General features: G+C 44.9%; 1 pseudogene; it reads right to left on the bottom strand.

The window, feature by feature from the left end:
- Nucleotides 1–844: 844 nt before the first annotated feature.
- LOC131894712 (LYR motif-containing protein 1-like) lies at nt 845–27,702 on the bottom strand (annotated as a pseudogene).

Raw genomic sequence — 27,702 nt, 5'->3', positions numbered from 1 at the left:
TCCTTAATTTGTTGTATCTGTTTATCTCCAAGCCTAAGTCCACCCACGGGATACAGTGGGACCTTACGTATTGAAGCAAACTACTGTTGGAATTATCATGAGGCCCTGAAACTGACTGTCACCAAAAACTTCTCGGGACACCAAAAGGTTTCATCTTAGTCTGTGGAAAATACCCGTGCTTAACTGAGAAGTACTCTGCATAGGGTTGATTGTGCTTTGAAACAAATGTACATTTAGGTTTTTTAAATGTTTTTATTTATTCTTTGAGAATTTCATACAAAAATTTCATATTTTGATCATCATATTCTTTCCCCTTCCCCAACTCTTCCCAGATCCCCTTGCACCTCACTATCCACTCAACTTCCTGTTCTTTCTCTCTCTTTTTTTATGATCAATCCAAAGCTGCCCTTTATAATGGGGTATATCTGGAAATTACAAGAGTCAGGAGGCTGCAAAAAAGGCTGTACAGAAATCTCGTTTAAGAAAATAAATAACTTGTGGATAACCCTCTATTAAGCACCTTGGGAGCAACACAGTTCGGTAGCCTGTAAACCAGCAGCCATCAGCTAACCAAATTTTCATCAGTTGATGTGTGCTACACAGCAGTCCCAGGAACTGCCTAGTCTTCCTCCACAAGCCTTCGATTTGCTTCCAAGGATGACTTCAGTGAAGATGTCAGGAAGGTCCATGACCTCTAGGGCCAATGCCATCAACTCAGGCAGCAGCAGCAGGGCCCTGAAAAACCCTAAGGATGCTTGCAGCCACGTCTCATCGGTGAGGACCAACTCTGGAGGTCTAAAGGAAGTGTTCTTTTTGCTCCTAATCAAGAAGGGCAGGTGCCCGATTTACATTCCAAATTGAGTCAGCTCTCCAGTCTCAAAAGTCCACCGTCCTCTCCACCAGGAAACTTCATCATGAGACTGCAGACACTCTGGCTTGGAAAGTTTTCTCAGTTTCTCCTGGGTTTGAAGTCTCCGGCCTCCGGGTGGTGTGAAGCCATTGGAGGCAGATGAACTGATCTTGGATAAGGAATCTGGTAATGCAGCCCAACCTCAATCCTGGCTGTGCATTCACCGATACACTGTTTAATCAGGTCTGGGGCTGTGAGATTTTTGTTTTTCTGGAACAGTGTTCTGGCTTCATTTAGTATGTACTGTTTTTCTTTGATGGTGTCCTCCACCTGCCCTGATGCTGCCCGCCACTTTCGTGCAAGCCTGAAAATGCTCCGGTAGAAGCCAAGGACTTCTTATTGTGTTACTGTTATCCTCTTCAGATTTGGAGACGGCTTTGGACGTCCTCGTGTACATCATGACGTCACCCTCCTCCCTTTCTCTTTCTTAAAAACAAACAACTGGCCAGGCATCGTATTGAACACCTTTATTCCCAGCACTAGGGAAGTAGAGACAGGCTGATCTCTGGGAGTTTGAGAACGGCCAGGTCTACATGGTGAGTTCAGGACAGCCAGAGCTACACAGCAAGACCCTTTCTCTAAAAAACAAACAACAACAAGTCCGTGGAGTCCAGTTTAAGTTGGCCAGCTATTCCTGAGCACGGGGCCTACACTGGAGTGTGGTTGAAATACCCAGTTTCACTCCATTGAAGAAAACTACCCCCCCCCACTCCCTCGCCAGAAGGAATTGATAATTTGCATATATTATCAATCGATAAATTACAGATAGCTTCTTGGATGCAAGTGGGATTTTGTGCTGGATTCTTCTCCGTGCCGGGCGTATTTTTCTGGCTTGAACTTATACACGCTCTCACAATCTCTTTAAGTTCACGTGTGCTATCAGTCCTGATGTGTCTGGAAAATGCGATTTCCTTGAAGTCGTCCACTACCTCTGGCTCTTATATAGTCTTTTGGGCTACTCTTCGGCATAGGTGCTAAGCCTAGAGGGGAGGGGAATGATATAGACATCTGTTTAGGACTGAGCACTCCAGTGCCACTCACCTTCTGTCTGTTGGACAGTTGAGGGCCTCTGTGTTAAGCCGAGAGCGGAAGAGATGGTTCATCATTTAAGAGTACCTGCTGCTCTTCCAGAGGTCTGGGACTCAGTTCCTGGCTCCCGCATGGTGACTCACAACCTTCTGTAACTCCAGTTTCAGGAGAGCTAGTGCCCTCTTCTGGCACCTGCAGGCACTGCATGCTCGTGCATACGCAGGTGGACACTCTTTCCCATAAGATAAAAATAAATAAGTCTTTAAAAAAAAAAAGAGTTCAGGAGTGGGAGCCACTTAAAGAATGAGTAAAATTAAAACGTGCGTAGTTTAATAAGAAGCATGTCACGAAGGTGGGAAATAACTGTACATTTTCATTCCCAGATGAGCTAATGGTCTACCTTCCTGCATGTGACCCTCCCTGTCTTTTGGAACCTATCATAACTGTATAACACGAGAGCATGATCTTCAGTTAGTAACCACCATTTAGTTAACCCCATCATTGCTTTTCTTTTCTTTTCTTTTTTTAAAATTATTTATTGTGTATAGAGTGTTCTGCCTGCATGCCAGAAGAGGGCGCCAGTTCTCATTACAGATGGTTGGGAGCCACCATGTGGTTGCTGGGAATTGAACTCAGGACCTCTGGAAGAACAGCCAGTGCTCTTAACCACTGAGCCATCTCTCCAGCCCCCATCATTGCTTTTCATATCTCAAAAATACATATGTAGCTGGGCAGTGGTGGCACACGCCTTTAATTCCAGCACTCGGGAGGCAGAGCCAGACCGATCTCTGTGAGTTCGAGGCCAGCCTGGTCTACAGAGCAAGATCCAGGACAGGCACCAAAACTACACGGAGAAACCCTGTCTCGAAAACAACAACAAACAAACAAACAAAAAATACATATGCAATTCTAAGTATAAATCAGCTGAATGGTTTATTTGTTAATAGACATGTAAAGTTCAAGGGGCTGGAGAGATGGCTCAGGGGTTAAGAGCACTGGCTGCTCTTCCAGAGGTCCTGAGTTCAATTCCTGGTGGCTCACAGCCGTAAATGGCCCTAATGGGATCTGATGCCCTCTTCAGGCATGCAAGCATTCAGGCAGACAGAGCATTCATACATTAAAAAAAAAAAAAAAAAAAGTAAAGTTCGGTATCACAGATCACAGTCCTACTATGTGCTGCCGTACACGAACATGTGGAAAGCTGTCAATGAACTTCTACAGCCGACGGAAAGAAAGCCAAATTGTTGTGGAGTGGAATCTTCCTGGAGCCTACCGTGGGGCAAAACTAATGGCACAAATAGCATCTTCACACTTCCATGTCTCTGTGACACCGCATCCTGAAGGGGACAGACACACAAATGTGCGGCCTGATGCTCACTTGAGATCCCTGGACCAGGGCCTGCGGTTGAGCTTAGCCTACAGCTCTAGCTTTGCGGCATGCGTGAGGGGGTGAGGGAATCCATGTGGTTTTGTTACTCCTTTTTAGTGTCAAGCTGGGAGACATTGGCCCTGGAACCCTGAACAGCTAAGACAGGGTGAACTTTCAATGGAAATCACAAAAAATATTTGGCTTTTCCGGTGAAATTCAAAAGCATAATGTCTCTAGATGTTTCTGTAACCAGTTTTGACAGGGAGCTAGAGTGATTTCATTTGTATAAACTTCTGCTAGAATGATATTAACAAGAGGCCATGAGGCTGGATGTGGTGGTGTGTTCCTTAATTCCAGCGTTCAGGTGGCAGGGCTGGTCTACATAGGGAACTCCAGGATAGTTGAGGGTTAATAGTGAGACACTGTCAGAGAGAGAGAGAGAGAGAGAGAGAGAGAGAGAGAGAGAGAGAGAGAGACAGACAGAGAGAGAGGGGGGGGAGAAGAGGCGGGTCATAGGGAAGGACTTAAATGCTTAAACAGATGTTTTTTATTTTCTAGCTTTTATATTTCAGAGTTGAAAACAGAACAAAAGACTATTTAAAAACTGAGATTCAGGAGGCCAGGTAAACAAAGCTGTGCCAACCTTTGAAGGTATTTGTTTTGATGACAGTGTTCTTTATGTAGCTGGCTGTCCTGAAACTCGCTGTGTAGACCAAGCTGGCCTCAGAGTCACAGAGCTCTGTCTCCCTCTGCCTCCTCCTCTGTGAACTAAAGGTAAGGGCCACCACGCTGACCCAGAACTTGCATACATAAAGATTCTTTCTAGCTGTGCGGTGGTGGCCCACGCCTTTAATCCCAGCACTTGGGAGGCAGAGCCAGGTGGATCTCTGTGAGTTCGAGGCCAGCCTGGTCTCCAAAGCGAGTTCCAGGAAAGGCACAAAGCTATACAGAGAAACCCTGTTTCGAAAAAACAAACAAACTAAAGATTCTTTCTAATCTCTTTCTTTGTTTTCCTTTTGTTTCGTAGTAGATTAAAAAGTAAAGTATTGTTAGTAACATTTGCTTACCATAAATGAAGTAACCTCTTTCAAGCAGTGGGTGGCATTTGCTGCAAGAGTGCGTGTAAGATGTCCTGTTGGACACTGTCATTTGGCTGTAGTGACACTGAGCACATATACAGGGTTTCCAGGCCTTCAGTGAATGACAGGAGACTTGGGAAGGGGTGGGGCCCAACCGTTTCCGGTTGCCCTGACTTTTCCTTTGGCCTGAGGGAAGGCCGTCCCATTCCATTTTGCTGTACTTGTGACCGCTAACCCAGGTTTTGTCCAGAGAACCTTTTTAAGGCTCCCCTGAGCAGTCACTGCATCGACTCTCAAAGACCGTCAATTGTGTGTCTCTGTGGTGTGTGGGCCTCCTCCTGATCCTGAATGGTGGAGCTGCATGGGCGCTGTTACTGCAGTTGAGAGAGGTCATAGGGGACGCATACAGAGGGAAGAGTCCCACTATTCATAGCAGAGAGCCATTCCATGATCATGGCGATGCGGAGTTGGAGGTGGTGGTCCATACCTGGAACTCCAGCACTGGAGGATGAGAAGGGAGAAAGGAGGAAGGGAAAAAGAAAAAAACTTGCATAAATACAAGAGAATAATTATAGAAGATACCAACAACGTGCCGTTTGTGTGTGAAGTTTTACAGAACATCGGGGTTTGTTTGTTTTGAGACAGGGTTTCAAACTTCTTGCCTGGAATCTATTATGTAGAGGCTGGCCTCGAACTCATAAAGATCCACCCCACCTCTGTCTTCCAAAGTGCTAGGATTAGAGGTAAGTGCTGTCATGCCTGGCCTTGGGGTTTTGTTTTGAGATGACTAGGCTGTGGCCTCAGCCTTTACAAACCTTAGCTCTCCTGTTCCCATCCAGCTCTGCTGCTCAGGACCTGGGGCAGGCTCGCACACAGAGACACACAATTAACTATCTTCAAGAGCCGGTGCAGTGAATGCTCAGGGTAGCCTAAGAAAGTTATCTGGGCAATACCTGGGTTAGAGTTCACAAGTGAATGGAATGAGAAGTTCTCCCTTCAGGCCAAAGGAAAAGCGAGCTCTGTCAGCCACCTTAAACTCCAGCCCTCAGAAGCTGTCCTGCTTGACTGGTACCCTAGACCCAATGGTTCTTTACAAACACATGTCCTAGAACCCTCAGGTCCAAGCAGATCCATTACCCAGGAGATGACCCAAAGAAAGTCTGTAGCTCCGACAACCTCTGGTTTCATCTGAGCATGCCCATGTGGATGATTGTGTGTGTGTGTGTGTGTATGTGTGTGTGTGTGTGTGTGTGTGTGTGTGTGTGTGTGTGTGTGTGTGAAAGGAGCCCATGAACTTGGAAAGGAAGGAAATGGGGTTGCTCAAAACATTACACCATAATATCAGCATAGAAACTACTCTTAGTGGCTCTGGAACAGATAAAGACGCTAATAAACACTAAGGGCAACATTGCTTGTCTGCATAATCTGTCACCATAATGTGGTGTTTGTGCATAGAGAGGGCTGAGAGCCGGTCCGAAAGGCTGGTGGCAGGAACCTCTGTAGAATGTTACCTGACTGAGAGGCCCACTATGTATACAAATGAAGAAAGCAGACAAATCAAGCCATATGCTATTAAACATGAGAATAATCAATGTCCCTTTCTGGGAATCCATGCCTATTAAGCAACATTCTGTGATGCAGCTTCCCAAATGCACATGAACTCTGGGCCTGTGTGCCAATTCTCTTTCTGATCCTAATGACAAATTGGAATTCAGATGAATATAACTCAACACAGTCTCGTCATTTTCCCCAAGTTGGATCAAATCTGGAGCATATCTAGTTCCTTTGTTCCAAAGAGCCGTGGGCTGCCCTGGGAGTTGACTTGATCACTCAGCCATTCAATCTCACATCACTGGAAGCTTCTTATGGCCCCACTGCCGTGCTTTGGAATACAGCATCGAGCAGAAGGGATTGATCCTGAACCTCAGTGAGCTTTCCAACCGAGAGGTATAAGGAACTGTGCAAGCATCAGGCTTTGAAGGGGTATGGATTCTGAGTCTGAATGGAATGAGTAGGCTCGGGAAAGCTCCCTGGAGTATGCATTCCAACTTCAAACTGATGGGTGGGAGGAGAGAGGAGACAGCAGAGAGAGCGAAGAGGTCTGAAGAGGCTCAGGTGGGCTGGCGTTTTAACCACACTGGCCGGAAGCAAGACCGTGGGCAGATGAAGGGCCCAGTGAGTAAACATTAAGACGCTTGACATTTGTGTTGAAGGCCACGGCACAGCTCAGCAGTGAGCTAGAATGAGTAGATGGACACGGAAGAATCCCCGGTGGGGCGTCATTTGACTAGGGAAGATGAAGAGGTGGGAGAGTGGCCAGAACTGTGGCAGGGGACGGCGATCCAGTGACATCAGTGAGAGCAGAGGGACAAACGGGGTGGGGAGAGAGAAACATTTCAGAGACGTAACTGGAAGGGTTTATAGATCAAGAAAATAGGGGTGGCTTTTTTTTTTTTTGTTTGTTTGTTTTTTTTTTGTTTTTCAAGGCAGGGTTTCTCTGTGTAGCTTTGCGTCTTTCCTGGAACTCACTCTGTAGTCCAGGCTGGCCTCGAACTCACAGAGATCTGCCTGCCTTTGCCTCCCGAGTGCTGGGATTAAAGACGTGCACCACCACCGCCTGGCCAGGGGTGGGTTTTGAGGAAAATGGGAGGTGTTGGTATATTGTATCCAGGCTGCTGGATTGGGCAAATGACTGGATGGTGTGGGAACCATGTGACCTGAGTGCTTGCTCTCTTATTCAGACTTGTGTTGAACCTACACAAAAGGGGAAAGATGAACATGTGTAGAGAGAAGTGTCTTGGGGCCAGAAGGACGGCTCAGTCACTGATGTGTTTGCTGTGCAAGCAAGCTTGAGTCTCTGAGTTCAAACTACCAGCATACACAGAAAAGGCTGGGTACGACAATGTGTGCCTATTGTGAAGAAAATTCCGTGTCTGTGTGTGTGTGTGTGTGTGTGTGTGTGTGTGTGTGTAGGGTGGCAGCCGTGTCTGGCTGGGAGTAAAAACTCCTGAAAGGGTCCATGTCTCCAGGAACTGACTGGCTGATTAGAATTTCAGTACTGTGGAGAGATGGAACGCTGCAGGTACCCAGGCTGATCACCTTATTTTGGACTAAGTTCTGGCCCTCCAGAACAGCCACTCCCTACCTCCCATGTTAGAAACAGATAAAAGCCTTATTTTGGAATCTATCAGCTTAGCACTCGTTGGCCTCTACCAATCCAAAAGCTAGGAAAGCCATCGGATAACACCTCGAGCCTACAGAAAAGCCTGCCTCCCCCCCCCCCCCCCCCCCCCCCCCCGTCTCGATGTACCCGCCTCTCTGATGTACTCACCAGTATATTTTTTTAACTTGCCTTGATTTATGTATGAGGTTCTCTGTTCTGTAAAACTTTAAAAACTTTGTGAAACAGCTTCAATATTGGAACACAGAATTTTGGGGTACCCCAAGTCTGTGCTGCCCAGCCCTACACCCTTTAGGGTGAACTGTATCTTTATTCCTTCAAGGCAAGAGCTGTGTCTTTCATGGGCAGTTCTGGCTGTTCAACGTGGGGCCCCAGGGACAATCCTCCTTTTCTAATCTAAGTAAAGGCCAAACCAGCTTTTTTATTATTATTATTATTATTATTATTATTATTATTATTATTATTATGGTTTTTCAAGACAAGATTATTTCTTGGTGGAACAGTCCTGGCTATCCTGGAACTCACTCTGTTGACCAGGCTGGCCTCAAACTCATGGAGATCCACCTGCCTCTGCCTCCCGAGTGCTGGGATTAAAGGCGTGTGCCACCACCGCCCGGCCAAACCAGCTTTATTTACTAACCAATGGGAACAGCATATATTCACAGCGTACAGAAAGACATCCATAGCACAAGATCGGCGTCAGGTAGCAGCCCAGGGCTCCCTTGCTGCCCACCATCCTGCCTTGCCTTCCTAAGTGTTAATTGGTGAGTTCTTCCTCTGGACTTCCCTAAATCTCGTTGGTGGTCCATAAGTCTGGTCTGAGCTGAAGTTTAGGATCCCTCTTAGATACTTGTTGGTTCGTTTTCAAGGTGCTTTGCTTCAAGGTATCTATGCTGACTTGCTTAGAAAACATTTTGGTCTAGACATTTTGGTTTCTGTTGCTTGCTTTCAGGTCTCTAAAGTCTTTTTTTTTTTTTTTTTTTTAAATTCTAGCAGTTTAGCTTATTTCAGTATTTTGTTCACTTTTAAAACTTTGAAGGCGTTTTGCTTTTGTTTGGTTTATCTTGGTTTTTGTTGCCTTTGAAATTGTCTGGCCTTTTTCTCCTGACCTTCCTCCTCAAATCCATACTTCTTCATTTTTCTGATGTTTCTACCCTGACCTTGGTAAGCCTTTAGCTCAGGGATCTTTCCACAGTGAACTCCTGGGACACGAAGAACTAAATGAAATGTATCCAGATGTTTTGGTCTATTGGGAAAGGCACCCAATCGAAGACGCCCCCCTCAGCCTCATTGGGAAGTGCCTTATCTGGTACTTCCACCTACCGCCTTCCCTGCTAAGCTTCAGGGGACAGAGGCTTGGCTTCATTTTCCCACGTCAAACCTGTACCGACTTAGGACGCGTCCATGTGGGCTTCAGAAGGACTGGATGATACTCACCTTTTCTACCTCGCCAATCAAGAGCTGTAAGTAAGTGAACTCAAACCCTAGCTCATATGTATGTCTATGTCTATCTGTATGTCTGTCGTATAATATAAAAAGCAGTGAGGGGAATGCTACGGCGGGCCCTGCCGAGGTGTGCCCCTAAGAGAACATGCCACGTGCAACAGATTTAGTGCGGGAGGGTTATGGGGCGGGGGTGTGTGGAGTGAAAGGGCAGAAGGCTGTTTAGGAGTGGGGACATGGGAGAGGCAGGCAGACAGACAGACAGACAGACAGACGAGAGGACAGACCAGAGAGGAACAAGAAGAGGCAAGAAGGCAGGAGAAGCAACAGAGGGGACTGTGACGGACAGGCACGTTTAAGGGGTGCACATTTACGGGGTGCACGTTTACGGAGGGGAAAGGGTTGGAAACTCTTGTAAAGGAAATGGTGTTCTACAGAAATGGATTGAAAACACTAGACACACTCTACAGGACTACTATCAAACTCAGGGGTGGGAAAAAGCCTTGTCTTGGTTAGTGTTCTATTGCTGTGAAGAGACACCATGGTCATGGCAACACTTATTGAAGAAAGCATATAATTGGGGCTTGCTTATAGTTCCAGAGATTTAGTCCATTATCCTCATGGTGCGGAACATGGCAGCTCCCAGGCCGACACGGTGGCTGAGTTCTGCATCTGGATCTGAAGGCAGCAGGAAGAGAGAGAGAAAGCGAGCCACTGGGCCTGGTTTAGGCTTCTGAAACCTCAAAGCCCACCCTCAGTGACACACTTCCTCTAACAGGGCCACACCTACTCCAACAAGGCCACACCTCTTAATCCCTCTCAAGTAGAGCTACTCCCTAATGACCACACATTTAAATATATGAGCCTATGGGGGGCCATTCCTTCTCAAACCGCCACAAGCATGTACTTAACTCAACAAGGACTGTGGTTAATGTCAATCCAGATGGAATCTGAGGTGGTTGTGGGGCAATGCCCAACGCTTCTTGAGACATTGTGTCTTAGGGGCCCATGTTCCCTGACTAACAGATCCCTAAAGTTATATAGTGTAGTTAGCTGGAATTGGAAAAATAAACAATGCCTGCATTCTGCCAATGGGAAACAGATGGGCAGTATTACAGAATAACTCCTATTGGAGTCCATTTCCCTCTCTGACTGTGAAATGACAAATAACATCCGGTTATGACAAAACCTACGGAATTTCAAGTTCTCACGAGTCTGGCCCCTTGTTTGGACCCCATCATGAACAATATTTGGTACATGGAAAAGGGTCGATTCTGCTGGGAAGGAATTCAAAATGATACTGTACTGTTATCTGATTTTTTTTCCCCTGTCATTTAACTGTCCATTTACTTCCCCAAACTGGGATTAGGTGCCACACCAAGACAGCAGGTCAGATCAAGCTATCCTTTACAAATAAGAGTTACGGTAACTTAGATACTGAAGATCCGTTGTTTTTAGAACTCGAGCTAGCCGCTCCATGTGAGGTGATTGCCGTGGAACCAAACTGGCCAGAAGAAAGGCTAGAGTTAAAGGATGGATAATGAACTCTTTCAAGGGCCCCAGACATCAAATAACATGTCCCATAAAGCACAAATGACTGTAGACACGGGCGTGGAGCCAGGCATATCATCAGTTTAGTAAAGGAATATGATGACATGCTCAGAGGATTTTTTTGGTTGGTTAATGCCCCTCCTTCCCTTACCTACTACTACCACCTGATTAGACTGGACTGTGTTGTTCTTTTTTGTTTGTTTCTTTGTTTTTTTAAAAGATTTATTTATTTATTTATTATGTATATGATGTTCTGTCTGCATGTACACCTGCCCACCAGAAGAGGGCACCAGATCTCGTTACAGATGGTTGTGAGCCACCATGTGGGTGCTGGGAATTGAACTTAGGACCTCGGGAAGAACAGCCAGTGCTCTTAACCTCTGAGCCATCTCTCCAGCCCCAGACTGTGTTCTTGATTATTTAAATTTTAGATACAATAATCCTATTATATGTCACATGTAAATGTTATTTGAGATACACAGGGTGTTAAAAAAAAAAAGTCAGGCCGGGCGGTGGTGGCGCACGCCTTTAATCCCAGCACTCGGGAGGCAGAGCCAGGCGGATCTCTGTGAGTTCGAGGCCAGCTTGGACTACCAAGTGAGTTCCAGGAAAGGCGCAAAGCTACACAGAAAAACCCTGTCTTGAAAAACCAAAAAAAAAAAAAAAAAAAAAAAAAAAGTCAGATCCAGATCGTGATAGGTAGTAGTTTTGATATAATCCAGGAATTTCTTTCTTAACGGCCTTTACTGGCTGTTCCTCTCTCCTGAAGACTGCTGTCCTGCCCACTGTTCAGCCTCAGCTACACCAGATCCTAGCCATGAGCCTCCTAGCTACGAGGAACCTTATGATATTTGATATATGTGGCCTCCTCATGTTCAAAATGGGACAGTTGGCCAAGGGATACTGTGAATGAAACACCTCCCCACCCCTCACCCCCCAAAAATGCTGCATCTGGCTGTGAGTGAAAACTCCTGAATCCATGTCTACAGGAACGAATCTGCTGATTAGAATTTCAGTACTGTGGAGAGATGAAATGTTGCAGACTAATTTCCTTATTTTGGGGCTAAGCTCTGAACCTCCAAAACAGCCATTTGTTGCTACCCTCTGTGTCAGAAATAACATCTCATGCAAATAGATAAAAGCCCTTCTGGAATCTATTGGCTTAGCAGACCACTAGCTTCTACCAACCCAAAAGCTAAGAATATCATCAGATAGCACCTTGAGCCTCCAGAAAAGCCTCCCCCAGCTCGACGTACCACCTCTCTGGTGTACCCACCAATGTATTTTAAACTTGCCTTGGTTCTCGACTTTCTCTATTCTTTAAAGTATAAAAACCCATGAAAATGCTTCAATGTTAAAAGATAGAATTTCAGGGTAACCTGAGTCTGTGTTACCGGGCCATGGTCACTCATACACACCCTAAACTGTATCTTGTATTCCTTTGAAGGCGAGACCTGTATCTTTCATCCAAACTGTAATCCCAGTGCTAGGGTGAGGGGGGTGGTGGTGTGGAGACAGGAGGATCCTCGAGGCTTGCTAGCCAGCTGGTCTAGGAGAATCAGTAAACTCAGGGTACAGTGAGAGATCCTGACTCAAGATATAAAGTGGTGAGTGATTGAGGGGTACACCTGATGTTGACCTCTGGCCTCCACTCGACACACACACATGCACATACATGCAGGGGTACCTACACACGCAAACGTGCATACGAATATTCACCCCGAAGAAAGACATGCACTCCTACCAGAGAACACATGCACTCCCACCAGAGGACACAGAAGGAAGAGGACGGCTGAAGACAGAGAGGACCAGGCCATTTTAACATTTGCCCAGTCTTCTACACTGTTTAGCATGGAAACATCTGGAAAAAGGTGCCTTTCTGCTTCTCTCCCCAGAGCCCCAAGAGACAGAAACCTCCTAGTAGCGAGAAACCAAATGACAGAATAAATTTTGGTTCGTCTCAAAAATACTTCCGTTCAGTCTGTTTCTGTTCTCATGTTCTGTATCCCTTCCAGGATGCTTGTCTGAAGGATTCATCATCTTCACGCTTGGTTAATTTCATTGCATTGTTACCATGCCAGCCTGCATTGGGGTTCTCTAGAGAAACAGTAGCGTGTGTATGAGTACATAAGAGAATTTGGGGAATTTGTCCACGTGACTGCAGGGGCCAAGAAATCCTACAAATATCTGTCTGCAAGCTAGAAGCCACAGAATGCCAGTTGGGTACTGCAGCCCAGGTCTGAAACTTGAAGTAAGGGGCTGCTAGAGGGAATATTTTTTTAGATTTATTTATTTATTATTATATAGTTTTCTGCCTGCATGTACGCCTGCAGGCCAGAAGAGGGTACCAGATCTCATTATAGATGGTTGGAAGCCACCATGTGGTTGCTGGGAATTGAACTCAGGACCTCTGGAAGAGCAGTCAAAGCCCTCAGCCTCTGAGCCATCTCTCCAGCTCCGATAGGGTGAATCTTGAAGTCTGAAGTCACTCGAGTCAGGGGCTCTGACATCTAAGGGTGGGAGAAAGCGAATGTCGTAACTTAAGAAGGGAGAAACAGAATTCGCCTTTCCTCTGCCTTTTTCTTGTCTCCAAGCCCTCCTGGGAACTGCCAGTGTTCTCCCATGTTCCGATTCTATAACAAAATGACCAAGACAGAGCCCATTATCACCACAAAAGGTTTTATTCAGTTTTGGAGGGTTAAAGTCCGGGTAGCATGATGAGGGTCTCCTTGGTGAGTCATCACCTGGATGGGTGAAACCATGGAAGGAGCATGTGCCCAAGAGCAGTCACAGACTATGAGGAATTCAGAGACCGGGCTCACTCTTTTATAACACATTTTTTTTTCTTTTTTCTTTTCTTTTCTTTTTTTTTTCTTTTTTTTTTTTTTTTTTGGTTTTTTTCAAGACAGGGTTTCTCTGTGTAGTTTTGGAGCCTGTCCTGGATCTCTCTCTGTAGACCAGGCTGGCCTCGAACTCACAGAGATCCGCCTGCCTCTGTCTCCTGAGTGCTGGGATTAAAGGCGTGCGCCACCACCGATTGGCTTATAACACATAGAATCAGAACATGGGAGAACACTGGCAGTTCCCAGGAGGGCTTAGAGACAAGAAAAAGGCAGAGGAAAGGCGAATTCTGTTTCTCCCTTCTTAAGTTACGACATTTGCTTTCTCCCACCCTTAGATGTCAGAGCTTGGGTCCAACATAAATGTCACCAACTCTTTATGTTGCCACACTTGAAACCAAGCTCCAAGGACACAATTTTGTAGGCCCAGGACTGCCCTTCAACTTTACCCAGAGCACAGCATGCACTCATGGACACATGCTAACATCCTTAGCTTAGTCTAACTGACACCTAAAATTAACCCTTATGTAGCCTTTGGGTAACCTAACATGGCCCTTTTCTTTTTCTTTCTTTCTATTTATTTATTTATTTTAGTTTTTTCGAGACAGGGTTTCTCTGTGTAGCTTTGCGCCTTTCCTGGAACTCACTTTGGAGACCAGGCTAGCCTCGAATTCACAGAGATCCGCCTGGTTCTGCCTCCCGAGTGCTGGGATTAAAGGCGCCGCCGCCGCCCGGCCGGCCCTTTTCAATCCGTCATTATTTCAAGGTATTTGCTTTTGGACCTAAGGTTTATTTAACTTTCTGAGTTTCATCCTGAATTCCAACTCCTTAACTGAACCTTAATAAGTCATTCATTCCTCATGAATTGTTGAATCGTGAACACTCTAAGCTAACACTTCCCCAAGACCACCTTATAAAGGCCGCTGCTTCCAAGCTGTGGTTTTTAATCTACCAATCCTCATCAGCATTCCAAGCACTAATATGGAGATTAGTACTTTTGGGCATTTCAAAGATCATTCAGCTTTTTAGAAATTCTGTCACATTCCTTTCAACTTCAAAAAAAAAAAAGTTACGTTTTGTCTGCCCCCTCCCCCCGTTCTTTCTCACGCTTTGAATTTGATGTTTGAAAGTGCTGAATGAAAAATACAGACGATAAAATACGTGAAGAAAAAGTGCTCTGCTGACTGTATCGAAGATCATTTTCAAGACAGATACATTATTCAGCAAGCTCCGGGCAGTCTTTCCATTAGAGCCGCGAAGAGGAGCGTTCATTAGTGAATCATCACCCAGCTCCGGTAGACAGCGCTGCCTGGAAGTCCGACCGAGCGTGTTCCTCTGGTCCCCTTACTTCCCGCCTCTATCAGATGAACGGCTGTTGTTTTCCTCAAACCTCTGGCCCTTTCCTCTCCTCCTCCTCCCCCTCCTCCTCTTCCTCCCCCTCCTCCTCCCCCCTCCTCCTCCTCCTTCTGCTCCTCTTCCTTCTCCTCCTCCTCCTGTTTTTCGAGACAGGGTTTCTCTGTGTAGCTTTGGTGCCTGTCCTGGATCTCGCTCTGTAGCCCAGGCTAGCCTCGAACTCACAGAGATCTGCCTGCCTCTGCCTCCCAAGTGCTGGGATTAAAGGTGTGCGCCGCCACCACCCGGCGGCACTCTGGTTCTTTAATCGAAGCCATCAGCCTACAGCTCTCGATGTCCTCTAAACTCATTGCCTGGCACCTGCATCTCCACCCCGTCAACCTGCCAATCTCCACTGTCACCGCTCTCTCCCGGTGAGGTCCCCACTCGGCCGTGGTTTCAACCATCCCCTTTCAACTGGATTCATCTCTCAACATAGCAAAAGCAAGCAAGCAAAGAAGCCCTGGGCCAATTTGCTTTCCCCATGATAACCACATCTCTCCCTGCCTCCCTCTCCTCCAGCCCCAAGGCGGCAGAAGGTGCTTGGTTTTATGGTTTGTTCTTTTTTGCTGGTTTCTCCACCCACTCCCAGCACATCCGTGCAGTTCCCAGCAGGACCGCGTGGCCTCAGCATCACCTCATCTCATCTGGGCTCTAAACCACACTTAGCACAAGAACAATCTACCTTCCTACTTGAAATTTCCATCCTGCGGCTATGGTATGCCGGGATTCCCCAGGGCTCCGTCCTAGGCTCTGTCCTGACTGCTCCAGGAATTCATAGATCTCTATTAATCTAAGCTCGGTCGATTACTAGGTGGGAATGAGTCCCAGATTGACGTCACTATCCCAAGCTTCTAGTGTCTATTCTAAATCTTGTTTACTTCTCTTGTCTGCTTGGATGTATATTTTTTTTAATTGAAAATATTTTTTCATACAATATATTCTTTCTGATCAGAGTTTCCCCTCTCATCTCCTACCAGAACCTACCCTCCTCAGCACTTACTCAACTCCACACCTTCTTTTTCTCTGTCTTTAGAAAACAAGCCAATTAAAAAGAAAAAGAACAAGAACAAGACAAAACAAACAGGAAACACACACACACACACACACACACACACACACACACACGCAGAGACACACACATATACACATACAAAAACCATAAAAACACAAAACTAGCCGGGCGGTGGTGGCGCACGCCTTTAATCCCAGCACTCGGGAGGCAGAGCCAGGCAGATCTCTGTGAGTTCGAGGCCAGCCTGGGCTACAGAGTGAGATCCAGGAAAGGCACAAAGCTACACAGAGAAAGCCTGTCTCGAAAAACCAACCAACCAACCAACCAACCAACCAACCAACCAACTAACCAACCAAACAAACAAACAAAAAAACACAAAACCAGAAACCATAATACATAAGCAAAAGACCAGTAAGGTTAAATAAATAAATAATAAAAATTAAAAATCCCAAACAAAGTATTACGAAAGGAAAAAAAATCTCCAAACTTACCATTGAGCTCATTTTGTGTCGGCTGGCGTGGAGCCTGCCCTAAGGTGTGGTTTGTATACCCACTGAGACTCCCATTGGAGGAAACTTATTTGTCCTTTGTGAGCGGTTGACACTTGAAAATAGCTTCTCTGTTGGCGTGGGGGCTCGTGTCCACTTTTCTCCGCTCTGGGACCCCGTCTGTGTTGAACCTGTGCCGGCCCTCTGTGGGCTGCCACAGGCTCTGTGAGCTCACGTGACCATCAGTCCCGTTGTGTCTGAAAGACTTGTTTCCTTGACGGCCTCCATCCCCGCTGGCTCTAACCAGCTTTCCACCTCCTCTTCTGCATAGAACCCTGAGCCCTGAGGGGAAGGGTTTGCTGGAGACCTCCCATCCAGAATGGAGTGTTCCCAAGTCTCTCACTCCATGAACACTGTCCAGTTGCTAGCCTCTGTAATGGTTCCCATCTTCTGCAAGGGGAAGCTTCTCTGATGAGGACTGAGCAAGACGCTGATGTGTGGGTGGACTGCTCGGGTTCCTCAAAAATGCCTCAAGCTCAACACATGGAAGGTTAAATTTGTTGTCTTTCTGCTTGGGGCTGGGCCTCTCCCATTGCTCTTCTTCTTCTTCTTCTTCTTCTTCTTCTTCTTCTTCTTCTTCTTCTTCTTCTTCTTCTTCTTTTCTTTTGGTTTTTCGAGACAGGGTTTCTCTGTGTAGTTTTGGTGCCTGTCCTGGAACTCACTCAGTAGCCCAGGCTGGCCTCAAACTCACAGAGATCCGCCTGCCTCTGCCTCTCGAGTGCTGGGATTAAAGGCGTGCACCACCACCACCCGGCTGCTCCTCTTCTTAGTGAAAGGAACCGCCATGCATGTGTGCAAGAAGTTCCCCGGATGCTGTCTCCAACTACGGCTTTTCTTCACCTTCCAAATTCAGTATGACATAATTCTGCTGACTTAAACCTGCAACGGGCCTTGAATCTTCCTCTGCTGTTACGTGCCAGTTTAAGCAATTACTAACGATCTTCAGGGAAACCAGATCATTTCTCAGTGCTAATTTCTCCCCCTTCTCCCTTCAGATTTAAATAGTAAAATCCAGTGGGCCTGAACTTTCAAAGGCTCCAATCCAGAGCCATTGGATAACAATGAGGCAATCGCCTAATAAGTTCACATAATGAGCAAAATGGAAATTTATGATGACACTATTTACATTTTTACAAAAATCTATTGATTTTTATTTCAATTACATTCTGAATGTGACATTAAAAAAAATTAGTGTGTAATTGGCAGCAATCACTTAATGGGAAATATGCCTGGTTAAAAATTAAAAGTGACTGAAAATAGCCCACGGAACTGATTATTGTAAAGGGTATGCATCAGTAAACAGACATTGACTACACAATCCTATTTTACATAAACTCAATTTAAAGATAAGAGAAAAGTAAACGGATATGAGATGAAAATATTTCAAATATAAACTGAATACAAACCAAGTTCAAATGAGAAAAAAAATGTATCTTCAAAGATTCCTCATTGGGCAACGCAATTACCATACACAAACTGCATTGAATCAAATGGGCATTGCCTGCCCAAAGTGCTGCTTAGAAAGAGGTCATGAAACGTAACGTGCAGGAGTACTTTTAACATGAGAAAAGAAAAAAACAATAACAAATACCCCCAAACCCCTCTCCCTCTGCCCTGCAGACTGGGCTCTTCACTATTACAACCAATAGCTGCTTGCAAGTAACCATGACAACAGGCTCTGTAATGTTGGCAGTGAGTTTCAGAAAACCGATACAGTTCAAGGTCAAACACAGTGTTTGTTTAAAAAAAAAAAAAAAAAAAAGCTCCTCATCCTGCTCTTCTGTACAAACAGGTCATTGAGTATCAGCCAAAATTTGAGGTTCCCTCAGTGTTGAGATTAGGGCTGGGGCCACCATAATTTCCTGTTCCTGACCTTTCCACTTAAATCCACTTGGACCTCCAGCTACTGAAGACACTGAGCTGTTGCTGGACTGGATTAGGCGGCCAAGAAATATTTCCACTTAGCCTGTCCGTCCCTGAGGTGCCCAGTGACTCCCCTTACAGGCCTCAGCACGTCCAGAACCTGGTACAGAAACCATATTCTCTTTCCTAGAATTTGCTGAGTATTTTTTATGAGTGTGTTCTATCTCTTTGGTTTTAGTTATACCTCTGTTTTATTCAGCTCCTTGGTTTGGGGTTTATAGCATGTGTTAAGGATTCTCAAACAGTCCAGGAGCCGAGCGTAGCTTGCTGCCTGCTCTTCCCTGGTATATCATCTCAATTCCTATCACGCCGTAAGGACAGTGCTGAGCCACCGTGGGTAAGACAGCAGCCTGCAGAGCTTAGAACATTCACTTCTCTGTGCTTTACAGGAAAAGTTTCTCCACTCCACATAAACAGTTTAACTCATAACCCATCTACTTCATGTTACCACTCTTCACACACACACACACACACACACACACACACACACACACACACTTCAAAGACAACAGTATAGGGCTGGGGAGATGGCTTGGTGGTTAGGAGTATGTACTGCTCTTCACACTTAACTGCATAGACACACATTCATATAATTAAAAAAATAAATCTTAAAAAAACGGTCACTGTACTGTTTTTTAAAGAGAATATTTCCTTTTGAAACAAAGTTTCATTATTTATTCTAGGCTGGCCTTGAACTTGTGAACGAACATCTTGCTTCATTTAGCCTCCGGAATGCTGAGATTAAAGGTATGCATCACCACCCCGGGCTTTTTAATTTTATGTGTATGAGTGTTTTGCCTTCACGCACCATGTGTGTGCCTGATGCACTCAGAGGTTGGAAGGGAGTGTGGGATACCCTGGAATCTTTTGTTTTGTTTTGTTTTGTTTTTGTTTTTTTCGAGACAGGGTTTCTCTGTGTAGTTTTGGTGCCTGTCCTGGAACTCACTCTGTAGTCCAGGCTGGCCTTGAACTCACAGAGATCCTCCTGGCTCTGCCTCCCCAGTGCTGGGATTAAAGGCGTGCACCACCGCCCGGCTTTTTTTTTTTTTTAAGATTTATCTATCTATCTATCTATCTATCTATCTATCTATCTATCTATCTATCTATTATGTATACAGTGTTCTGTCTGCATATGTGCCTGCATGCCAGAAGGGGGCGCCAGATCTCATTACAGATGGTTGTGAGCCACTATGTGGTTGCTGGGAACTGAATTCAGGACCTCTGGAAGAACAGCCAGTGCTCTTAACCTCTGAGCCATCTCTCCAGCCCGCCCTGGAATCTTTTTGTTTATGAACTCTATAAGCCACCATATGAGTGCTGAGAATTGAACCCTGGTCCTCTGCAAGAGCAACAAGTGCTCTTAACTTGCTGGATCATCTTTCCAGCCCCATGCTTGGCTTTTTAAAAGATATAGCTACAAATATAGTTTTAGATATGTAAGGTGTTTTGTGAGTAAAATGCAAAATAAAATTTTTTTTTAATGTATTCCTTACATCATTGTCACTTCTGATATTCCTTTTTTCAGGCTTTGGTGTTAGGCTTTCTCCTCAGGGAATCCCTTTTGTATTTGCTTGTTCTCTTTTCTGAGGCAAGGTTCATATAGCCCAGGCTGGCCTCAAATTCATTATGGAGGATGAGGATGACCTTGAACTTCTGACCCTCCTGAATTCACCTCCTGAGAGCTGGGGATTATAGGCATGTACCACCATGCTGGGATCCGAACTCAGAGCTTTGCACATGCCAGGCAAGCCCTTTACCTGCCAAGCTGTATCCTGGTCCTCCTTTTATACTTCCTGTGGTGTGAATCTGGTGGTGATGAATTTGATCAGCCTTTTCCTGTCTGAACGTCTTCACCTTGACTGTGCCTTTGAGGCTGCCACTAGACGTAACAGTCTAGTGTTGTGGGGTACTCTTTTTGTACGTCATGAAGATATGTCACTCAGATTGGTTTAATAAAAAGCTGAATGGCCAATGGCTAGGCAGGATTTGGGGGGCAGAGAGGATGTTGGGAAAAAGAAGGGGAGATGCCAGGGACACAGAGCAACATGGGCATTTTAAAGTAAAAGTAACTGAGCCATGTAAAAGAACATAGATTAAAAGATAGGCTTATGTTGAAGTTAGAAGAGCTAGTTAGAAATAAGCCTAAGCTACCAACCGAGCTTTCATAATTAATAAGAAGTCTCCGTATGGTTCTTTGGGAACTGACAGGTGGGCCAAAAAAAAATTTGACTACAGTCTAGGTTGACAGTATCTTGTGCTTTGTTGAGATTTTGGTTTTGTGTTTCTGTTTTTAAAAACATCTTACCACACTTCTCTCTCTCTCTCTCTCTCTCTCTCTCTCAATCTCTCTCTCTCTCTCTCTCTCTCTCTCTCTCTCTCTCTCTCTCTCTCTCTCTCTGTGCAAGTCATGGTGTGCCTGTGAAGGTCAGAGGACAGCTTGAAGGAGTCCATTCTCTCCTTTTACCCTATGGGTCCAGGGGACGGAACTCAGGTCATCAGGTTTGGTGACAAGCCCCTTTCCCCCACGAGCCCTCTTATTCTATTTCACAATTTCCTCTGGTGTCCTTCATGGCCACTCCCTTCTCGTTTCTTGTGATTGGACTCTGTTGAGCTTCTTAGAACGGCAGATGTATAGTTCCACACCACACTCCGCAGGTTCAGCTATAACTTACCTAAACAGTTCTAGAAGCCTCGGTTTCTCCTCAGCAAACTCCAGCTTCAGCTCCACCATCACACAGTACTGAGTGGCTGGAGCCGTCCCACAGTTCACACGGGGCTGCTCTTTGTACCTCCTCCCAGTCTATATTTTTTTATTCTTCCCTTGTATTATCATTTCAGATGTGGGGCAAACTCTTAGCTCTCCATCCAAATGGATAATTGGACCTAGAAGTCTAAAGAAGTCTAAAGAGTAGCTGGGGTTCAATTTTTAAAATTTGCATTTTAGGGCTGGAGAGATGGCTCAGAGGTTAAGAGCACTGGCTGTTCTTCCAGAGGTCCTGAGTTCAATTCCCAGCAACCACATGGTGGCTCACAACCATCTGTAATGAGATCTGGTGCCCTCTTCTGGCCTGCAGTCATACATGCTGTATACACAATAAATAAATAAATCTTTAAAAAAAAAAAAAAAAAAAAAAAAAAAAAAAAAAAAAAAAAATTTGCATTTTATTTTATGTGTATTGGTGTTTTGCCTGCATGTACATCTGTGTACCGTGTCATGCCTGGTCCCCATGGAGGCCAGCATAGGGCATCAGATCCCCTGGAACTGGAGTTACAGATGGTCGTGAACCCTCAGGTGGGTACTGGGAATTGAACCCAGGTCCTCTGGAAAAAGCAGTAAGTGCTTTTACCTTTTGAGTTGCTCTTTACACCTGCTCCCAGTTCAGTTTCCCAGCCAAGATCCATTTATAGAAGGTCCAATGTACGTCTTCAGGCATTGCATTACCAATGACTTCTGTCCCCTTCTTAGAAAGGCTAAGACTGGACAGTGTGTGCCAGACACATCAAACTGACCCATCTGTTAAGAAGACCTCATCAGCATTTTATCTAATGGTCTAGACAACCTTCAAAGAAGAATAGTCTTACTAAGCTTGGTTAAGTGGGGCTAGTTATTTTAGGGATGAAACTGCTTGAGATGGTATGAGGGTGGCTATAAGAATATTCTTGGCTCAGGCTGAGGCAACATTTCTTTCTCTGTTCACCAATTTGCCTGACCCGTATCAGAGATCTATTGGCCTGTTAAGAGTACCAACAACATTATTCCAATGTATGTTTCCAGCAGAGGAGTCATGCAAAGTCATATGTGATGTCAGAATTATAATACTGGAAATTAAGCTAGGTAGGGGATGGTTTGTGGTGTGTGTGCATGCACGTGTGCGCATGTGTGTGTTCAGATAAAATCATCTTAGAAAGGACTTTTTATTTTACAGTCATTCCTCTCTCCTTCCAAAGGTTCAGTGTCCTCTACTGATGAAATTGGGTGTATTGTTCTTGGTAAGTAGCCAGTACAAAGTTGGCAGGTTTATTTTACTAGTCTGTAAAATTAAAAAAAAAAAAAAGTCTCAGATAACAGGCCATGATGATTCTCAACTAGGAACACATGAGACTCTCACAACGGCATAAGCTTTTAGTACTTTTTTTTTTTGAAGGAGTACATGGGGCACAAATAGAACAGATTGAGAAATACTGATCTGAAAGACAATGGAACCAGTTTGAGGAACATAAACCTATCAAGTGACAGCCAGGATTAGACAGGTCTTCCTTTGTTCTCCCTGTAATGGCCCACTAGCTCTCAGTGAAAGTAAATAGTCACAGGAGATACCACTTCCTGCCCACAAAGACGGCTGTAATGAAAAAAAAAAAAAAACACCAAAAACAACTTATGCCGGGACTGGTGTGGAGACACTGGACCTTCATCTGTGGCTGATGGGTGTAGTGGGTAGCCATTCCAGCTTTGATCTGTAAGTTCCAACCCCCACTGAGGCTTCGGCAACTGTCACGCCTACAAGGCGGGGCCAAGAGAGGACCCTGGAGAGCCGAGATCGGGATGGGCCAGCGCTCTCTCTGTTCCTGGACCCTAGACAGTGGAGGTTGACTGAGCAGAGCTCCAGAGAACACCGCTGGACTGCGATACACCGTCCCCAGACCCCGCGACCTACCTATCCCTTCATTTGTAAGTTACCCACTAAATAAATCTTCCTTTTAACTATGTGGAGTGGCCTTAATAATTTCGCCAATAACGGGGACATAAAATGGAGCAGTCTGTTCAGACAGCAGCCTGGCAGTTCCTCGAATACAAGCCTAGAATTGTCATGTGATCCAGCAAGCCCATGTCTAGACAGGTACTCAAGGGAACTGAAAACTTATACACAAAACTCAGAGCATTGTAATGTTGTTCTATCTTCGGCACAATGGATGTGACTTGATCTATGGCCAACAATTGCAACTGTGCAGTTACCAGCCTGCTTCCCTAGTGGTGGCCTGGCCCCTCAGGCCTCAGTCTGGAGGGAATTGTGTCCCAAAGGCATCGGTCCTGTCGCTGATGCTAAAGGTAGCTTTAGCTAAATCTCTATCGTTCCATTTATAAATCTGACTTGAGATTCAAAGCTGGAGTGCAAACCTGGGAGCTCAGAGAGGCTGAGTGGCAACTAGCTCACCCTCTCTCCTTGCTCTGCTCCCCAGGAAAAGCCCCGCCACTCCAAATCCCTCCCTACTACTTCCTGCGTCTCTCTATCTCTCCTGGATGACTGATGCTCTATGGTTACTTTCTGTCAACTACTTGCCAACTCAGCCTCCTGACCCAAGGTTAATTTTATTTAATCAATGCAAATGCAAACTCGGGGTTCACGGTGTGATCGAATATCCCCTAACATTGTAATATTATCACTCTAAGTTGGGAATATGCCTCCATGGCAAAGCACTTATCTAGCAATCTGTGAAGTTATAGGTGTGAGCCCCAGGACCCAAAAGGAAAGAAAACAGGTGAAATATTATAATCATGTGTAATTGACTAGCTAAAACATTTAACAACTCAAGAGTCCATTAACTATTGATAGATGATGCTACACCAGGGACGGACCCTGAGGATAGTATGCTTAATGAAAGAAGCTAGCCCCCTCCCAATTGCAAGTTGCATGATCCGTTTACGTGCAGTGTGCAGGATAATCAAATCCATACAGACACAAGGAACTGCTGGTCCTATAGTATCTGAGGGGCCAGGTGTTATAAGGATGGAGATGGATGGACTGCTCGGCTGTGAAATTTCTCTGGGATGATGAGGCATTCTAAAATTATTCGATGATGGTTGTGCAACTCTGTGCATATATTAAGTCACTGAATTGAACACTCTAAATGGGCAAATTGTTTGCTGGGTGAAATAAGTCTTAATAAAGCTGTTATTAAAAATAAAATTATTTTCTTTCTCTTTCTTTTGGAAAAGCTGAGGGCCAATCCCAGGGCCTCATCAGGCAAATGCTGTACCACTGACTTCATCCCTACCCTGGAATTGATATTTTTAGCCATCTGCTTTTTTAAAAAAGTTCCTCTTTATTATTATCTTCTTCCTTTACTCAATTATTTTTTGCATTTATTTTCGTATGCGTCATAGTGTGCATGTTGAGGTCAGAGAGAGCAACTTGCCCGAATCAGTTCTCTCCTTCTACCCTGTGAATTCCAAGAATCAAACCCATATCATCAGGCTTGGTAGCAAGCACGCCTAGCCGCTGAGCCATCTCACTGACCCCTTCTTCCTTCGTTTTTTTAACTTTTTAACTTAAATTAACAAGGTTATCATGTCACCAACTATGAAAGATAAACCTCCCATTGTAACTGGCATTGAGGACGCCACTGAAACAGATTAGATTAGAAGGCTGTATTATGAATGCAGACTTAGAACCACCACATCACAGAAAGCTGTTACCTGACTGAAGAGTCGGGTGTAAGATTTCCCAGGGCATACGTAGACTAGTAAGTTATATGTTTATTTTATAGCTAGGCTTTTAAAAAGAAAGAGTGGGAGCTTTGGATATGAGAAGGCAGATATGAGAAGATATTTGGATATGAGATATTTGGATATGAGAAGGGGTTTCTGGCACAAATTAGACTTGAAAACAATCTCCTAAGATATAAGCAGAGTAGAAGGAACATGAATCTATGAACAGCTCCGTTCGACTTCCAGTGAGTGACAATCTATGAGAAAGCATCCCTACCCATTTTGGTAACCGAGTCTAGTGATGGGTGGTACAAGATTACAGCGTTTTAAACTATGGAAAGGTACAATTTGAAATGCAAAACAACAAATACTATACCATGAGTTCAAAGTACAAAGAGACTCGGTGTGGGGTGGTGGTGTCACTGTTTAAAACACCATAAGGCTCAGAGGTAAGACTAAACAGCCCAAAGCTTCTGGTGGAGCCTTTCCTGGTGTTTAGGTGGAGCTGGTTAGGCAGGTTGCTAGGGGCGTGGTATGACCTGGAAGTTCAGTTGTTGGACTATTGGTTCCCAACGAAATAGTGATAGGAGATGATGCCTTTCAGGAATTATTGCATAACCAGGGGATTTCTTCCTTCATGTTGAAACAAGTTCTTTGTTTTGTGGGACTGGACTGGTCAGGGAGAGAGCTAGTTGTTACAATTTGGCTTCCTTAGCTGTTTCTCTTGCTCAACATGTGAACTATTGTGCCTGCTCCTGCTATGGGATGACTTCCACTAGGTATGAGGCAGCCCAACAGTCTCCAGAAGACACTAATGCCACCCTCTTGAATCTTCAGAACCGTGAGCAGATAAACCTTCTTTCTGTATGAAGTACTCAGTCTCCAGGCATTTTGTTATAGCAACAGAAAGCCAAATATTCTGTAGTAGGTGGCTGTTTGAGCCATGCCCTGAAGCACTGCCCCTAGTAACAATCACATCTACCTATGACCTTGATGTACCTGCCCCTGAGGTACATGGGGGTGGGAGTGGGGGTGGGGGAGTGAGGGGTTGGGTGGGTGACCATTAAGACCTGGGATGCACAAATGCAGCTCTCTCTTGGCTACCTCACGGTTTGGATGCTGAGATCTTGGACCAAGCCATTCAGCATGGGACATAGCTCAGCTTTCCCAGACCCTACAATAAATCTTTCCCATGGTTGTGAATTAACCCTCAAATAAATTCCTTTGATCATTAAGCTGATGGGTTGCTAGTGATTTAATCCAAATAATATTCTAAAACAACATCTAAGGAGACTGAACAGCATGAAGGGATACAAATCACTCCATAGAGAAAGTAAGGAAGAAAAAGGAACAGAAGATGTTGGCTCTTAATCTTTTACTTTTTTTTTTTTTTTCTGGTTTTTCGAGACAGGGTTTCTCTGTGTAGCTTTGGAGCCTGTCCTGGAACTCACTCTGTAGCCCAGGCTGGCCTCGAACTCACAGAGATCCACCTGCCTCTGCCTCCTGAGTGCTGGGATTAAAGGTGTGCGCCACCACCGCCAGGCTAAATTTTTACTTTTAATTAGATTAATTTTTATTAGTAATTAAGAGATCTAATTTATTTAAAATAGATCAATTCAATTAGACTAATCTTATCATCTAAAAGGTTAAGTCTAGCTAAATTTAAGGCAAATGTATACATGATCTCAAAAGGTTTGGTACATATAAAGCTCATGTTCTATTGATCTATGCTTAGGAGGTAAAGTTTGTCCCTGCAGAAGACTTCTGAAATACAGTTGGACTTGTAGGTATTTTGAAAGCAATTGCAACCTCTGTAAGGAGCAGTATGTAAGAAACAGACAACACAAAAGAATCATATCATATAGACATTTGTGGAGAACTGGGGTGGTCATCAGTGGAGAGCACTTATCTAGCGTGAGTAAAGTCCGAGGTTCGACTCCCAGCATTGCCAGGAAAATAAAATAGAAGCCGCTGCCTTGAGCTTGCTTTGACGCGAGGTTGGTCAGCAAGCACTTGCAGCCATGCAAGTGTGAGAGCCCGAGCCCATATCCCTAGAATCCGTGTAAAAAGTGAGGTACAGTAATGCAGGCCTGTAATCCTAGAGCTAGGTGACAGGGGCTGAGACAGAGGAGCCCTGAAGCTCACTGGCCAGCTAGCCTGGCTGAATGATGCGTTCTAGGTTCAGTGAGAGATCCTGCCTCAAAAAAAACAAGGAAAGAGATCTAGAGAGACAATCAATGTCAACTTCTGGTCTCACCACACTTATACGATCCCATACACCCCGCCTCTTGAAGACATTCATGGAGTAATAATCTTAAATTGCGATCCTCTGAGGCTGCTAAATAAAGTCATAGAGTTTCTTCGTACTTATTTTAAACGGTTAGGTGCTGTGGGATGTTCTGTATGGCAAATGTGTTGCTCTGATTGGTTAGTAAATAAAACACTGATTGGCTAGTAGTCAGGCAGGAGGAAGTATAGGCGGGACAAGGAGGAGAAGAATTCTGGGAAGTGGAAGGCTGAGTCAGAGAGACACTGCCAGCTGCCGCCATGACAAGCAGCATGTGAAGATGCCAGTAAGCCTCGAGCCACATGGCAAGGTATAGATTTATAGAAATGGATTAATTTAAGATATAAGAACAGTTAGCAAGAAGCCTGCTACGGCCATACAGTTTGTAAGCAATATAAGTCTCTGTGTTTACTTGTGGGACTGTCGGGTGACAAAGATTTGTCCTGACTGTGGGCCAGGCAGGAAAACTCTAGCTACAGTTAGGTGAAGTTAAATTGAAGTAAAAAGTTGCACACATTTATTATGGGTTCCATAATAACATTTTGAGAATTTATTTAATAAATTATCCTCCAAATCTCTTCCACTGTTCTGGCTGAAGATGTCCTGGAGAACCATTTCCCACACTTGGGCAAACTGGTCCCAGACCACATTGAACTGCTTGGGAAAGGGCTCTATGCAGTCATAGAAGCTTCCACTGAAGTTGACCAT

Source organism: Peromyscus eremicus, chromosome 17, assembly GCF_949786415.1.
Source record: "Peromyscus eremicus chromosome 17, PerEre_H2_v1, whole genome shotgun sequence".
Lineage (NCBI taxonomy): Eukaryota > Metazoa > Chordata > Mammalia > Rodentia > Cricetidae > Peromyscus > Peromyscus eremicus.
The sequence above is the reverse complement of the archived record's forward strand: the minus strand, read 5'-3'. Positions and strand labels throughout refer to the sequence as shown.